This window comes from Doryrhamphus excisus, chromosome 3 (assembly GCF_030265055.1).
Source record: "Doryrhamphus excisus isolate RoL2022-K1 chromosome 3, RoL_Dexc_1.0, whole genome shotgun sequence".
Lineage (NCBI taxonomy): Eukaryota > Metazoa > Chordata > Actinopteri > Syngnathiformes > Syngnathidae > Doryrhamphus > Doryrhamphus excisus.
In genome coordinates, this window is record NC_080468.1 from 957,585 (window position 1) to 972,671 (window position 15,087).

The 15,087-nt window shown below is 42.0% G+C and overlaps 1 long non-coding RNA gene across 1 annotated transcript; it reads left to right on the top strand.

Moving 5' to 3' along the window:
• Positions 1-3,423: 3,423 nt before the first annotated feature.
• On the top strand, positions 3,424-4,530 carry LOC131126300 (uncharacterized). The gene is made up of 3 exons (XR_009129137.1): positions 3,424-3,576; positions 3,927-4,054; positions 4,400-4,530. It is a non-coding gene; the product is annotated as an uncharacterized LOC131126300 (long non-coding RNA).
• The last annotated feature ends 10,557 nt before the right edge of the window (positions 4,531-15,087 follow it).

The following is a 15,087-nucleotide window of genomic DNA, read 5'->3' on the forward strand; positions in this document are numbered from 1 at the left end:
TTGACCAAGTAAACTACAGACTCACAAGCTTCGATTATGGCTTTTGTGACAAGGCGAACAAGCCCTCTGCCATTACCAAAAATGATCTCAGAAACCATGAAGGGACCATGCGGCAGTCAGCAGCTCAAATGTGGTGCCTTATTCGGCTACTGCCCACCATGATTGGTGATCTCATCCCTGAGGGAAACGAGGAATGGGAACTTCTTCTGCTCTTGCTACTGTGCATGGAGTTCATCTTCTCTCCCTCTATTACCATCGCTGGAACACACTATTTGACGAAGATCATTGAGGAGCATCACTCCCTCTTCCTTGAACTATTTCCTCATTTACATTTGCGCCCAAAGCACCACTTCATGGTCCACTATCCACGAGCAATCCGAAAACTGGGACCCTTGATACACTTTTGGTCGATGCGCTTTGAAGCAAAACACAAATTCTTCAAACGTGTCAGTCACATCACATGCAATTTCCGGAATATTTGTAAGACAATGGCGTATCGACATCAGATGCAACTATGTTACAACCTTCGGTCTGGCTCTGTGTTGAGTCACATCACGGAGGTTGGCCCAGGGCCCAGCACCTTTCTGTCCGCCATAGACTGCTTTAAAGACCTCCAAAAGGATCTTACAGATTTTCCTGTTTTCACTGAGGTTTTGGTGCCAGTCTGGGTGACTTTCAAGGGCACTAAATACAGACCAGGCATGACACTATTCCTCACCTACGACTCCGATGGTGAACCCCAGTTTGGGCTTTTAAAATCCATCATCTTTCTGGGTCCATTGTCAGACAAACCAACTACCCGGTTTGTTGTACAGAAGTGGGAAACCCAAGGTTTTGAACGGCACTTTCATTCATACAGTGTGACTCAGACTCAGACTTTGGCAGCTGTTGATCCAAGTACACTAATTGATCATCATGCATTACATGCTGTAAAATCATACAGGGAACATGAGGCCTGTTTCTACATTTCCCTTCGCTATAGGGTATTTTAGGACAATTCGACTGACGTGGTGGTGGGGTGTGTAGCTGGGGTAGAAGTAGTGTAAAAAAGATTGAGAACTATTGGGGGGGTGAAGACTTTCAGTGGAGACTAGGGGTGGGGGCTGCAGACATTGAACACACTTGGTGCAACACAGAGCAACCAAGTGGTGACCAGACCAGATTTGACTAGTGGTGGGGGGGGCTGTTAGAGTTGAAGCTTTAAAGCTTGTTCAACTCTTAAACGCAGTTTAAAGCTCTAAAGAGTTGCCCTGCACAGGTTGGGCACACAGTTTGCCCACCAGCCACCCTCCCAAGATCTGATTTGCCAGCTGCCGCAGTTGCCAACGCAAACCCGGGCCTGACGGCAGCTGGAAACCCGGACCTGACGGCAGCTGGAAACCCGGACCTGACGGCAGCTGGAAACCCGGACACGACTGCTCCACCAATAATACATGTTCTGCAGGCAATTCCAGTATTTGTAAGTCATTTTCTCTAAATAAGTCAACAATTCGTAAAAGCCAGGTTGATTAGTGTCATTATGTTATCTTTTTTCCTCCGGGAAGCATTAGAGCTGGACATCAGCAAAGCATGTGTAGTTTAATTGCCTGTTTGTCTGTATTCTTTCAGGATATCCGCACTGCTCTTTCTGCTGTGCCAGATGGCATGGCTATAGTTGAGAGCCTGGATAAGGAAAAGCTCATCACGATAAAGCAGAGGCGTGTCATGGTGCGGATTTTGGTGTCTCACCTGATGGAAAAGTGTGGGCAAACGTGAGTAACAATTTATAGGAGCTTTTTTTTTTTTAAGATTAGTGTACGCTCAGACTATGAAAGGTCATGATTTAGACCCCCAACCAAGTCATACCAAATAAAATGGTGACAGATATCTCCCTTCTCTGCTGTCAGAAACAGGGGTAGGATGAGGGGTAAGTCCCTGTGACATATTGGCATATAGAGCTATGTCCAAGATTGTACTTGTTCTTAACCTGTCTGACGCAACATACACAGAGGATGGGCTACAGTGTGACGGTTTATCGTCTAATTATTCAATCTGTACGTGTTGGCCTTTTTCAGACCTTCCGCTGTGATCAAAATTGCCCTTGCTTCCGCCATGATTAATACGTTCCCCTGCTTAAAGGATGGCAGTGGCAGTGGTTTTGTGAGTACATTTTGTGAAGTAAAACTAAATGCTATCTAAAAAGGATTGAATGTATATGCAGAGTCTAGTCGACATTTTAGGCTCATGGACTTGCATGGTTATTTTTATATCTTGTCAGGATACATGGTATACCCAGGGCCGATACCACCACCCAGCTACGGGGTTCCTCGAAGAGCGACTCCGCAATATCAGAAAGCGGTTGAGGAGCTCAGGCGGGCCCAGGCAACAGCAGGAACGAGTGACTGTGCCAAGCAGGACAGTCATACCAGGTAATGCAATGTCGGTCCCTGATTTACCTCTGTTGCAGCATTGTCTGTCAGGTTCCGAATACCAAAGTATTCTGTATGGAGTCATATTTGTTACGCGGCCTACAATGCTGCATCTTCTGCAGTCTCTGCAGGATTCTGCTCTGGCTCTAGAGCTGGTATTCCATTAATTGTTTTTCCTGTGAAACTGCTTCAATTGCTTCATCGATGTTTGCACATGTGTGCATCACTTCAAACCTATGGAACTCAGTCTTATCAGTGACATGAGGAAATAGTGGATGGCACACTGGGGTAGTAGCATGTAATAATTATTTGACTTTGATCTTTTGTATTTTACAGCAGCCACCATATCTGATGAGCGAGCTTTACAGTGTTCGGAATGGTTAAAGAACAACTCTCAGCCCCTCGCTCAGGTGGAGGCATATATGCGGGACACCTGCCAGTACAGGGCTGGATGGATACGTGCCGACCACTCCAAATCTATTCCTGAAATCCTGGGCGAGTTCCCCCGTCTGACTACTCCAGGCATGGTATGTCAAAATATATGTTGGCACCTGGTGCCTGTTTGGTACAGCAGAAATGTGCAGAAACTGAGCTACTGTTGTAAGTGTATGGGCCATGTCACTGCAAGTGAATTCAGTTTGGTAAATGGAAATCAGGCCCTTTTCTGGGTGGAGAGAGAATGGAAAACTGCCATTAATTGCCTAATCCGAATGTATACACAGGGCGTGCTATATAAAGCGCACTTCTTTTTCAAAGGAGTTAGTGCACATTCTTTTGCATCATCACTACTTGTGAATTTAACTACTTCCTTTTAACGTAGAATATTTGTGGTGCTTTGTGGAATCTTTGTGGAGCTCAGCCATCATAGGTCTTGTCAACTAGAAAAAAAATTATATCAATTTCATAATTGTCCTGTATTTCAAATCACTTTTTGGTTCGGAAAAATGTACTTTTTAATTATGCAATAGAAATATCTGTGTGTTGGTATATTGTCTAATTGTTTATCAATTTGTGTCCTTCTTTTAGATCGCACAAGATTTTTCGATCCTCTATGGAGAGGCTGCACCTAAACTTTTTGAGACATGGGTTGCTCTTTACTCTGATAAGATCATTCGTCTTGCAAAATGCGATGGAAAACTATCGGTGCCAGAGGAACAGATCACCCATGGTAAAATATTTATTTTATAACATATTTGGTAAATGTTTTTATATGATGATTTTTGTGGGTACTCAGACACTTCACACAGGAACTTAACTAACAAAGCAAACATTCTAACAAGAAAGTCCAAGTTAGCAAACTGCAAAAGGCAAGGAGAGAGGGTGATGGCAAAGGAGGATTGTCAAATGCATGTTATCTTGATGGGATATGAGTTTACTTGTGTATGAGGAGTCAGATTTATGGATGGCAATGGCAGAGTAGTTCAGTACAATTGAAATCTAACCATTACTAAGTAAATTAACAGGGAAAGAAAACATTGGCTCATATTACTGGTAATGACAACCATAATTGTCCTACAGATTCCAGGGGAGAAGTCGCCCTGATGCTGCTGCCCATCCTGCTTCCTCCGCCTGTCTATAAAAAGGGCAGGAAATTGGTTCGGGCGAGCATACAGGAGTCAAAGAGGGCCTTTATTGATGTGAAGCCTGTAAGTAATTTACCTTTCAACAAAATTTAAATGTAAATGAATTGTGAAATTACTCCAGTTGTTCTTTTACACAGTTGTAAAGCAGGACTCTTTATGAGGAGCAACTTGAAAAGATTGTATTTCGTGGAATGTGTGACAACATAACATTTGGCTGTGTTTCTCATCTTCACCCCCAGAATAAATTTTTGAGTGCCATTGATTAAGGGTGTCGTACTTCTCCCATAGAACACTACTAAATCGGCTATAATGGGGGTGGGAAGTGATTGAAATAGCTTCAGTAGAGAGCTGATGACAATTGCACTGCACTGATCTAAATACTTACGTTTTTTTCTTTTCTCATCGTAGGTTGGAACTAACATGGTGGAGTATTTGGAGCAGGCCGAATCGCTCAGGGCCTATCCATATGTGCTCCTGCTTAGTGATGGCATTTTGTGTTCCCAGGCATTTGCCATCATATCGGGCAAAGCCATTCCCTCAGATACAGCACTTTCAGGTTTCAGTTTCAAGAGCTTTTATATATTAGATTGTAATTATCCGAATGAGTGTGCGCCTACTTGGCAATTTTTACAGAGTACAGTTTTTGAACTTGAGGGAACTGTGTCCCCATCTGTCACTTTCTTAAAAACCCAATTGCTTTCCTGTCATTAGACTGCACCCGCCCTTTTTTTCGCTCCTCTCCCTCTTGTTCTTCACCATCCCCTGTTCTTAATGTTATTTTTGTGTAAATAATTTGTTCATATGTTCATGAAGGAAATATTGTGAATTATGTTCTGTAAATTTTACATTTTAATAAATATTTTTGTCACATTGGTGTCATTATCATTGTAATATATTATTAATAGTATTAGCATGCAATTAAAATATAGTACAATATATAAATATAAAATATATATATATAAATATAAAATATATATATATATATATATATATAGAGATATATATATAGATATATATATATATATAGTATATCGTCAACCCAACTTGTTGGGTTGAAATAACCCAGCAATATAGTAATTATGAACCCAGCGTTGGGTCATTTGAACTACCCAATGTACAACCCAATAGTTGGGTTAAGAGAACCAACCCAACTTGTTGGGTTAAAATAACCCAACGCGAGGTTGGTCCTATATTTAACCAGCGTTGGGTTGAAAAACAACCCAGATTGGGTTGTTTTTAACCCAGCATTTTTAAGAGTGTATATTTAACCAGCGTTGGGTTGGGAAACAACCCAGATTGGGTTGTTTTTAACCCAGCATTTTTAAGAGTGTACACTCAAATTATGTACAAAAAAAATAACATTTTAAGAACAAGTGAGGGGGACAACTATGAGAGAGTGATATATACATACATAGAACAAGAGGCTCTGTGAGCAGCAGCACAAATGGGGAGGCGATTCTGCCTGCTGCAAGTATTCCACCATGATAGCTCCGACCTATGATGAGAAAAGAAAAAAAGGTAAGTATTTTGTAAGTATTTCTAGCAGTGCAGAGCAATTGTCATCAGCTCTCTACTGAAGCTATTTCAATATACATTCTACAGGGAGAAGTATGACACCTGTAAATTCAATGGAGTGTTCAACAATTTATTCAGGGGGTTTGGCCAGTCTTATGTTTTGTCTGTGGTTTATACGTCACACATCACTATGGAGTAACAACTTACACCAAGTTACAACTTGTAAGAATAGTGCTTCATGAAATGAGAAACACAGCCAAATGTTCCGTTGTCACACATTCCACGAAATACAATCTTTTCAAGTAGCTCCTCATAAAAATAGTCCTTCTTTTAAACTGTTTAAAAGAACAACTGGAGTCATTTCACAATTCATTTACATTTTAATTTCTATTGAAAGGTAAATTACTTACGGGCTTAACATCGATGAAGGCTCTCTTCACCTCCTGAATACTCGCCCGGACCCAGGCGGAGGGGGCAGGATGGGCAGAAGCGTCAGGGCGACTTCTCCCCTGGCATCTGTAGGACAATTATGGGTGTCATTACCAGATTGTTGAGAACATGAGTTTTAAATAATATAAAAATTGTAATAATATATTACAATTTTAGATACAACTGTCTTGTTTTCAATATGTCCCACTACTGTGCAGTGTTATCGTATTGCAATCAACCCTAACATAATATTAAGAAAATGTCTTGATTATGTTTACTTGGTCTATTTTAAAACACACCCCAAACATTTTTTTACCAATTGGGATCATAATGTGTACCATAGAGAGTTTGTCATCATTGTCTAGAGCAGTGGTGAGCAAACTTTTTGACTATAACAGCAATATATATTGGAATCACAAGATGGATCACAATCAAAATCAAATCAAAATTTGGGTATTGGTACAAGCTACAGTGACTGACCCACCGCCATTTCTTATGTATAGAACATATAGTAGGCACAGTAGCTACTGTAAAACAATACCCATAAAATGAAGGCATGAAGATGACTTACCTTTCAATCAGCCCTGGTAGCTGCCACTCAGTCAAGTTGGAACTGACAAACTCATCCATAGATGCTTTTCAGCGAACTGAAACATCACAAAGAGAGTCCATAAGAACAAACATACCATGAAATGAACTAAGATTCAGTAGTCCAAACGTATTCTCCACATTTATATGCGACTTACAAAACTGTTGTCGAATTCGCGCCCAAACTAGTTCAAACTGCTAAGTATACAGTGGACTATCGGTGGCTAACGGAAGCCCGCTAGCATGCAGCAGTCTAGCGTAAAAAAAACACCGGTTCATCAGCACGCTCGTATTAATTCACGAGATTCTTTAACTTGATATCACATAAAATGGCAAATTGACGAGATAACTGACGTTGTCCTCATAACTATCACACATAGTGCACGTCTCTTGTAACTTCAACAACTCGCCAGCGAATGTGTTCGCTTGCCACTTTTGGAGGGAATGGAAGTTTGCTAAGGTTACCGATCCATTCCTGAAGCTAGTACTCAACAGTGCTTCACGAACTTACATTTTAACAAGTTTATGAAGCTTTATATAATAATATAAAGTCAATTCTAGGGTAAAACAATAGTGGGCATGTAACAAACCTTGCTCCGTGCTGAAATTCGTCTCCTCAGATGAAATGTGGGCTCCGAACGAAGTAAGTTTGTGGGCGGGGCTTTGTTGCTCGTGTTCAAAATTCTACCCAACGCTTTGGGTTGTCCAAAATAACCCAGCACAATATAATGGAAATCACAACCCAGCAGGAAATAACTCAGCACCCAACAGAAATAACCCAGCGAATTGGGTTCTCAGAATACCCAACTCAATAAAAATAACCCAATTAAATGACCCAACAGGCTCAACCCAGCGATTGGGTCAAAAAAATAACCCAGCATTCTTAAGAGTGTACACACACATACACATACACCACACACATAGGTCAGCCCTATGGGGGAGGGCCTATTTTTAATTGCACAATCTACACAATACCATCATTACACACACAGGCGTAGCGGGCTGGACCGGAGAGCCTTCTGCCTACCCCCGCGATTGGCCCGCTGGCTGCTGGGGCTTGACGGCTCGCTCGGGGTGCCCTGGGCTGCAGGATATTTTGGTCTGGTCCTAGCCTTCCTGGGAGTCCTGCTTGCCCTAGGGCAGGGGTGCTCATTAAGTCGATCGCGGAGGTGGTACTGGTCGATCGCTGATCGATCGCAGCGTGACATTAAAAAAATATCATCCCAGCATCAATGCCGTCACTTGACTGATATACAGGGCAGCCATTCAGATGACAACTGAATGTTGCCCTTCGGGCGACCAATCAAATCAAACAACGTCTCTAAGTGCAGCAGAACTTACGATGTCAGCCTATCATCCATCCCCGTTACTTGATTGACATACAGGACAACCAATCAGATGACAACTGAATTTTGACCTTTAGGTCACCGCTCATGCGTAAACAACGATGCAAAGTGCTAAGCTAGTCGGCAAATTGCGTCAGATTTTAAGCCCTCGCTAAAGTTTATGGTCACTAAAATGAGTGAAGGAGCTGGACCAAGTAAAAAGGCAAAAACTGGACCAAGTAAAAAGGCAAAAACATATCATTTCCATACGGATATGGAATATTATACGGATATTATGATACGGATATTATCCATGACTGATAAACATTTGGAAGTGTGCGTGAGGCTGGATTTTTTGTACGTACAATGTATGTTGATGTACCTTACATAACCAAATGAGCCAATATTGCAAAACACACATAATTAACTATTAACATTTTTTGTAATTACCTGAGTTTACTTTGATGACTTGCACTGAATTGAATCAGCCAGGGATGCATAGTCCGGTGTTGTGCCGAGTTTTGCATGCCTGCCGGATTTTGCATCCACCTCGCGGGAGCGCGCACGCTCAGTTAAAACCGAAAATATGTGACGCAGCGGTGTTTTTTGGCCACAGGACTTCACGATAATGAAGATATTATACTTTGTGTCTCCTTTATCATTTACTATGAGACATCTAAAGCACACAGTATATGAAAACTTCGATTTATTGGCTTGGTATTTGTTAGGTATGTCAAGCATTTGACGCATGCGTATCCAGGAATACGGTGAGTGGAGCGGGTTAGACATTTACAATGTAATTATGGCGCTTTGTAACACATTTCTTCCGCCATTTAGGTATTTCTGCATAACTAATGACAAATATGACCAAACCAACCAAACCACAAGGAAGAGTTGTTAACAGACAGTGAATGAGGCATGATGCAACAGTCGATCTCACCCGTTTGACATACTTTGGACTGTAAAATGAAAAATAAAAGTGTTGAACTTGGGGCTCCACTCATTCATTCATTATGTGGCAACACAATGGTTATTTGGTGAATTTTAAATTCCCCATCAACAAATATGGGGTGCATACATTCTATGGCAGGGCAGATTTTTGACCTGCCGAGATTTGCATGCACCCCCTATTTGGACTAAGATAAGTTCTACATGTCTATCATTTGAACAAAAAAGTTCCCCAATAGGAAATATGGGGTGCATGCATTCCACAGCGGGTGGATTTTGACCTGCCGAGATTTGCATGCACCCCCTACTTGGACCAGGATAACTTCTACATGTCTATAGTTCACATGATTTACTTTAAAGACATCCATCTCTCATGTGGATGTCATCATTTGAAAAAAAAAGTTTCCATATTGGAAACATTGGGTGCATGCATTTTACGGCAGGGCAGATTTTTGACCTGCCGTAAAATGCATGCACCCCATATTTCCAATATGGGAACTTTTTTGGTCCAAAGATGAAGTCCACATGAGAGATGGATGTCTTTAAAGTAAATCATGTGAACTATAGACATATTGAAGTTACGCTGGTCCAAGTAGGGGGTGCATGCAAATCTCGGCAGGTCAAAATCCGCCCTGCCGTAAAATGCATGCACACCCTATTTGCTGATGGGAAACTTTTTTGGTCCAAAGATGAAGTCCACATGAGAGATGGATGTCTTTAAAGTAAATCATGTGAACTATAGACATGTAGAAGTTATCTCAGCCCAAATAGGGGTGGATGCAAATCTCGGCAGGTCAAAAATCTGCCCTGCCATAGAATGTATGCACCCCATATTTGTTGATGGGGAATTTAAAATTCACCAAATAACCATTGTGTTTCCACATAATGAATGAATGAGTGGAGCCCCCAAGTTCAACACTTTTATTTTTCATTTTACAGTCCAAAGTATGTCAAACGGGTGAGATCGACTGTTGCATCATGCCTCATTCACTGTCTGTTAACAACTCTTCCTTGTGGTTTGGTTGGTTTGGTCATATTTGTCATTAGTTATGCAGAAATACCAAATGGCGGAAGAAATGTGTTACAAAGCGCCACAATTACATTGTAAATGTCTAACCCGCTCCACTCACCGTATTCCTGGATACGCATGCGTCAAATGCTTGACATACCTAACAAATACCAAGCCAATAAATCGAAGTTTTCATATACTGTGTGCTTTAGGTATCTCATAGTAAATGATAAAGCAGACAAAAAGTATAATATCTTCGTTAATCTGAAGTCCTGTGGCGAAGAAAACCCGCAGCGTCACATATTTTTGGTTTTAACTGAGCGTGCGCGCTCCTGCGAGGTGGATGCATATTCCGGCAGGCATGCAAAACTCGGCACAACACCGGACTATGCATCCCTGGCTGGTTCAATTCAGTGCAAGTCATCAAAGTAAACTCAGGTAATTACAAAAAATGTTAATAGTTAATTATGTGTGTTTTGCAATATTGGCTCATTTGGTTATGTAAGGTACATCAACATACATTGTACGTACAAATAATCCTCAATACATTTGAAAATAAATAGATGTTTTGCATTTTTGTAGTGGGTAGATCATTTTGACTCGGTCATTTTAAAAGTAGCTCGCATGCTGAAAAAGTGTGAGCACCCCTGCCCTAGGGGCGTGGTTGGCGCTACCTCCCTCGGTCTGTCCTGGGTCGCGGGCACCAACCTGCCCTTGAGGGGGTGTTCCTCCAGGCAGTGGGGTCCGCGCTGCTGGTGGCCTGAAGTCTACGGTGTTGGCTTGGGGTTGCTGCGCTGTGGTGGCTATTGCGGGGACCGGGCTGTGTGTTGGGAAGGAGCCTGATCTTGCTCATGGGGACGGGGGCCTGGTGGCGTGTGGGGATGGGGGGCATGCTCCTCGGAGTGGGGCCTGCTGGGGGGACGGTGCTCTCCCGGGCTTTGGGTGTCTGCTGCCACTGGTCCTATGCTCTGCTGCATCGCTGTCCTTGTCTTTGCCCATCCCCAGTCTTGCCTTAGGGCTCGTCGGGGATGGTTCTCCGGTACGTGGGTGGGGCGCTGCTGGTTCTGGGGGCGGGGGGGGAGGTCGAGCCTCCTGGTGGATGGTGCGGTCCACCTTGCGCTGGTCTTGACTCCTCGGCTCTGGTGCTTGGCCTCCCCATGGCTTGGAGCTATGGCTCTTCCTCACGGGGGTGAGCTGCCCTGCGGGTGTTGACCGGCGCCGGCCCTCTGCGGGGGTCTGGCGCAGGGCGTTCCATATCTCTGTCCTGGCCGGGGCGGTCCTATGTCGGTGGTCAGGCCTGGGGTTACCTGGGGCAGGCCGGGTTCCGCTTCCTGGGGGCGTGTGAGGGGCGGGGCCGGAGGATCTCTGGCAGGCTTGACCTGGCTGCACGGCGCGGGGTTTGCTGGGTGGTAGAAGGCAGTCTCTCTCCTTTTCTCAGTGACAATTACACATTCACACACTCGCATTCGCATAAACAAGCACACTTAACACATATATGAATATATAGTATACAGAAGTACACACCTCCATATGTACACTCACAGCACATAGGTGCTTCCCTGCACAATCTACCATCTTATCCCTGATGTCTATATGCTATTGGTATGCTATTATTACAGTAATAATGATGTCAAGCAGTGAGATTTTAATTACTGTAACTGTATGGCTGTAATTGTGTTTACTATCACGGTTCATGTCTTCATTGTTACTATTGCTACTGGTAAGTTGGACTGTTTCATTTCACTGATATCATCTCCATTGTGACCCTTAGCCATCATTGACATTTAACTCATGCAGTCCTGTTTGTCACTGTTGTTCTTATGGGAATTGTTGTTGCTGCTGTTTTTGTCTCTCTCTATACTGCCCCCCCAACCCCACCCCCACCCACCTGTTTCTCTTCTTCTTTTCTGTGTTTCTTCTTGCTCCGGTCCAGTCGCTCCAAATGCGCATAACAAAAACATCAAGTAACGGCAAATAAAATTTCATGGTACAGGGAAGTTGTAGCCAACACCTTTCCTGACACAGAGCAAATCTGTTTAGCATGTAAGGGCATTTAGATCAACAATACTATCTGCCCCAATGGCTGGACGGGACAAAAAAAAAAATTAAGTGTAAGACACATACTACTGTACATGTAGGGACTTCAGCTGATAATACTTCTGTGTCAACTCGAAGTCGAGAGAGCCAGAGAAAGGGAGGGAGAGAGAGAGAGAGAGAGACAAAGAGGGAGTGAGAGAGAGAGAGAGAGAGAGAGAGAGGCAGGCATGAGGTAGGTAATGTTAGAATGTTAGCCGACAACAACTTGTTAAATATACTATTTTGATTTTGATGTGACTCTAACTGGAACTCCTAGATAGATATCAGAAGGTTATTCGCCCGAAGCACGGACAAAGGAATGAGAGAAGTAACTGAAGTCCTAGCTAGGCAGGCAACAGAAGTCTGTCTTAAGTTAATGCTAAGTTAGCTAACGTTATTCGTTGTATCAAGACAACTCCATTAATTTGCTGTACGAGCTGTCGGGGGAACTTCCAGTGAGTTTCATCAGCATGAAATATAATGTTGGTTATGGTCTGCTGGCCATACCAGCATCCTGAGCATCCTGAACTCTGCATCAATGATGATTTTGAGTAAGCTTGTGTTAGTTGACAGATATAGCCTATGGATGGTACAGTGGTTCTCAAATGGTCTATCTTTAGGAAGAAAAACATTTTCCCCTAAGATCAAGTCGTGAGCCACATTTTTAAACCATTCAATTTTATTCCACAGAAAACGGCCCCACACTTGGCTGAGAAGCACAATGGGGCAGGATAGGCTTCACCATCTTGCCATCATGTCAGTGGAGAGTGAGGAATTTCCAAGTTAAGCCACAGCCAAGTGATTGACCACTTTAAAAATGAAAACAAGACGTTACAGTTTACTTGCCAAAAAATGATTCTATTCTAGTTATGAATCTAGTGATTCTAGTTATGTGTTTGTAACGGTTCAGAAGTCTAGAGTAAAGTGCACAAGTAGGCCAAATACATTACTGCATTGTACGTCTCTGACTTATTTTGATTATTTTGTTTGCTGTTGTTTTAGAGCATCGACACTGCAAGCCAGAGAGAAGAACAACGCCCGGGAACGTGATGATGATCTCTCCCTGACTGAATAATCTTTGCTTTGAAACAGGACTGCCCACACCTACTCAGCCGAAGATAAACGTGCACCTATCTTGCAGACTCTTTAGGACAGGGGTGCTCATTAAGTCGATCGCAATCTACCGGTCGATCGCGGAGGTGGTACTGGTCGATCGCTGGTCGATCGCGGCGTGACATTAAAAAAATATCATCCTCGCATCAATGCCGTCACTTGATTGATATACAGGGCAGCCATTCAGATGACAACTGAATGTTGCCCTTCGGGCGACCAATCAAATCAAACAACTTCTCTAAGTGCAGCAGAACTTACGATGTCAGCCTATCATCCATCCCCGTTACTTGATTGACATACAGGACAACCAATCAGATGACAACTGAATTTTGACCTTTAGGTCACCGCTCATGCGTAAACAACGATGCAAAGTGCTAAGCTAGTCGGCGAATTGCGTTAGATTTTAAGCCCTCGCTAAAGTTTATGGTCACTAAAATGAATGAAGGAGCTGGACCAAGTAAAAAGGCAAAAACTGGACCAAGTAAAAAGGCAAAAACATATCACTTCCATACGGAATGGAGGAAACTCACGGAGGAAAAGTACCCCAACATGAGGAAATGTGCTATCTCTTTGACTGCATTATTCGACTCCACTTATTTATGTAAGTCAGCCTTTTCTTACATGAAGATCATTAAGTCCAAATACCGTTCCACCATGACTGATGAACATTTGGAAGTGTGCTTGAGGCTGGCTATCAGCAGCTACTGTCCGGACTATGCATCCCTGGCTGATTCAATTCAGTGCAAGTCATCAAAGTAAACTCAGGTAATTACAAAAAATGTTAATAGTTAATTATGTGTGTTTTGCAATATTGGCTCATTTGGTTATGTAAGGTACATCAACATACATTGTACGTACAAATAATCCTCAATACATTTGAAAATAAATAGATGTTTTGCATTTTTGTAGTGGGTAGATCATTTTGACTCGGTCATTTTAAAAGCAGCTCGCATGCTGAAAAGGTGTGAGCACCCCTGCTTTAGGAGGTAAAACACAAGCCTCACAGGACTCAATTGAGGTAAAGAACAAGCCTACCTCACACTGTATCAAAAGCCGACGCCAAAACTCTCTTAAGAGGTCTTGTTTTTCCCCAAATGTTGCCATTGATTCATATTTAAGTTATATAAATTCTTACTGAGATGCTGTATATTTCCATACATGGCAGTAAATTGATGTTCTGTATATATAACTGCTTTTTTTTTTCTTTCCTTCTTTTTTTTATCTTCTTTTTTCTATATTTTCTTCTTTTTCTTTTCTTCTTAGGGTGTCTTGTCTACTGTTAAGCAGGGCTGCACGAGTGCTGCCAGTACGCCTCACTTGCTCAAGTGTGATAAAACACACACGTAAACACACAGTAAGGACACATTATGGCAAAGGTATTCATAAATAATCTTCATAAAATGTTTTGTGTAATATTGTGACTTTTTTCCTATAATATTTGGACTTTATTCCCATAATATTAAAACTCATTTTCCCAAATTTTCCCAGAACTTGTATTTGATTTCCATAATATGATAGCTACAAAGTAACATATTTTCCTCATGATATTGAAATTTTATCCTTATAAAATTGTAATGTTGTACCACTTTTTCTCTTCATATTTGGACCCTATTTTTGTACAATAAGAGCTTTTTTCCAATTTCAGCTTCTTTTAAAAATATTTCCAACAACTTTCATTTTGTATTTTTTCCCCTCACAATTCTGACTTTAATCCTGTAATATTTAGACTTTATTCTCATAATGTAATAACTTTTTCAGTTACCATAATTTTACAGAAATGACAACTTTTTTCTCTTGGTTTTTGACTGTTCTTGTAAAACTCCTGCTTTTTGCACATGGAACAGTTTGGACAGCCTGTTTGTGGATGAAAAGCCATTGTTGAAAACCTTCTTCCTTCTTGATGCGGCCTTCCAAATGATTCACAAAAAGACTACGGCATATTTCACAATATTGTACAAAGAGAACCTCTGTTGAGATTAAATGTGATCAATCTTGTTTTAGGATTGATCTCATATGACATATGCTTGCACATGATGCTGCGTGTATTGTTGCATTCCTCTCCATTTGGGAGAGCTTTTATGATCATCTTTGAA